Source organism: Chinchilla lanigera, unplaced genomic scaffold (genome assembly GCF_000276665.1).
Source record: "Chinchilla lanigera isolate Chin_1 unplaced genomic scaffold, ChiLan1.0 scaffold00110, whole genome shotgun sequence".
NCBI lineage: Eukaryota > Metazoa > Chordata > Mammalia > Rodentia > Chinchillidae > Chinchilla > Chinchilla lanigera.
In genome coordinates, this window is record NW_004955511.1 from 70,193 (window position 1) to 73,322 (window position 3,130).

A 3,130-nucleotide genomic window follows, 5' to 3' on the forward strand; every position below is an offset into this window, starting at 1 on the left:
GAGTTACCCACATGAGGAGATGGCCACTCATTCCAAGCTCTGGATTTTGGAGGCTTCCCCGTGGTCCCCTGTGATGACAGCTTCACCCATGGGGTCCATCACTGAAAATACAGAAAGCAAAGAGCACACACCCATCATTGCACTCAAGATGTTCCCTTTCTTTCCTAATTCACTGAAAGATTGATTCATGTCTTTCAGAAGGGAAATGTTATTTTTTACTTGTTGAGATTTTTAAAAGCAATATCAAGAATGTCCTATAACTACAAGAAATCTGGATTGTCATTACAAACAAAGAAACAAACAAACCTTAAATATGCATTGTTGGGCAAGTTAGCCTAAATACAAACCAATATTAAATAAGCATTTTCAGTTAAAATAATAAAATTTTTTGGGAAAAAGTTTCATGAAACACATTTGTATTTCCAATATGTGTTTTAGACTTGTAGAAGTGAAATAATGAAATTATTATTAATACCAGTCCAATGTTCTGGCCTGGCTTCTCACACCATACTTGAATTTAAGGTTGACTAAGTATGGATATGACATTTATTTTTTTTTTTCCTTGGTTTTTCTCTGGTACCAGGAACCGAACTCATGACCTTGAGCTTGCCAGGCAGGCGCTTTGCTGCTGAGCTAAATCCCCAGCCCTGGATATGACATTTAATCACTACTCATCATGATTTGAATTTATCAATTCCTAAGAAAACAACCGTATGAATGCTGGGATAAACTAACACTCCCTGAAGTTAGGCCAAAAGTCTGTGAACACTTCATCTGTACCATAACACGTATCATTGAGCTACTTATTTGCTGAATCTCCAAGGTGGTTTTTTTCTGTAATTAAACTCACTGGAACCTCAGTCACAATTCTAGGGGTACAGTATGCAGCTCCAGAAATGCCAGAAGAAGAATAACTGTCTAAAACACAATTTTCAGAGACATTCTCTGGGGAATGTCATAATTGAACAACTTGTTGTCAACTCATCAAAAAGGGAATAACCAGTTTGGGCAGAAATGAAATACGTAGAAACTCTCTTGTTAAAATCAGGTCACTGAATATGATCAAAATATAAGTAAAATATTCATGTATGAAACCACCTCTTTAAATCTTAGTACTTTGCAAAATTGATAGTAACTAATGAAAAGTCCATTTTTAAAATATCATGCATTAACAAAATACATGAATTCAGGGAATATATCCTTTAACCAATGCATTTTCATTTGACCTCAGAACTCAAAACCAGCGAGGAGGAAACTTGATTTCACCACAATCCATTGAAAACATGATTCAAATGCCTGTATAGTCTATTCACCACTACATAAAAAAGTCTGAATACACCGTAGTTTGAAACAGATCAGTGGTTAGAATGTACATTAGAGAGGAACACGGAGGTCTGGGGATATAGCTCGGTGGTATAAGTGCCCCTGGCAAGCTTAAGGTCCTGAGTTCAGTTCTCAGTACCAAAAAAAAAAAAAGAAGAGGAACAGGGAAAGAGAAAACACATGAGGGAATATTCAAATCTAAGGATTCTTGGGACACTTATAAAAATAGACAATAAATGAGGCCACAATACACACAGCTATATGTGTCAAAGGACCTAAATCATATGGAATGTAAATCTCATAATAAGAAATTCAACTAGAACCTGTTGACAAAATATGACTAAATTCCCCCAATTAGTTACAAATATAAGTATGTGAATCAGAGACATAATCATTTGTCAGTCAGATTGGTGCAGTAACCATTAGTGAATTTTTAAAATAAGAAAGCAATTAAAAACAAAAACTTTTAAGAATTTTTAAATATTTATTTACCTATTATGTGTATTCAGTGCATGCAGTTTGCAAGCATACCAGAGGGAATGTGCATTTGCACAGCACAGTTTGTTTCTCTTATTCAATCCTCTTCTCCTGCCTCTCTCCCTGGCTCCATCTCTAACTCCTCTTTCACCAATTTGAATCTGATTATTATTACATGAGGACTAACAAAGCTGACAAACGGTGAGCTAGACTAATTAAGGAAAAACTAGAGAAAATGCAAATAAATAAAAATTAGAGTGGTGAAAAGAGATCACAGTAAAAGTCTTCCAAGTGATAAAGATCATACGGGGTTGTCTGAATGAAAGTATATTCTAACAAAATGACGTATACCTGAAACGCATACAGTATTAGACACAGCAGCTAACACACTGCCTCCAAATGAAACAGAAGCACTAAGCAAACCCTTAATGCAGAATAACAAAGAATTGATTGTCAACAGTCTCACAAGAAAGAGAAGTGAAGGAACCTGTGCGCTACAGGACTGTTGTGCACTGTGGAAATCGTATTGTACTGAAAAATGAAAATAAGCCATACATTTCCTATATTCAAACAAAAGATGCCTGCGCTGAGGATATAGCTCAGTAGCACAAGTGCCTGCTTGGCAAGCACAAGGTCCTGAGTTCCAAAAAAACCACCAAGGTACTGGTACCAAAAGAAACACCACACACAAAAAAATCAAACAAAAGATGACTGCAAAATAAAATATCTCATCTAAGAAAACAAGACAAAAAGCATATTACGGAATTTTTTTTCCAGTTCACGGGTTTTCTTTTTACTCTTTGGGGATTTCTTTTGATATACAAAGACTTTTCAATAAGATGAGATCCCAATTGTTGATTCTTTGAAATATTGCCCCTGCCGTTCAGTTTTTGTTCATGAACTCTCTGCTTATGCCTATGTCTTTAAGATTTCTACCTACTTTCTCCTCCAGTAGATTTAGTGTTTCTGTTTTAATATTTAGAAGTGTGATCCATTTTCACTTTAGTTTATTGGTGACAGGCATGGGTCTAATTTTAGTCTTTGGCATGTGGAAAGCTAGTTTTTTCAGCACTATTTATTAAAAAGGATATCTTTCTTCCAGTGAACATGTTTAGCTCCTTTTTCACAGATAAAGTGGCTGGGTGTGTTTATAGTCATGTTTGCATCTTCTAATCTGTTGCATTGATCCTCAGGTCTGTGTTTTTAACCAGGACCATACAGATTTTATCACTGTCACTTTGTAATATAATTTCAAGTCAGAGATTGTGATGGTTCCTACCTTTCCTTTGTTGCCCAGGATTACTTTTGCTATTGTAGGTCTCTTATTGTT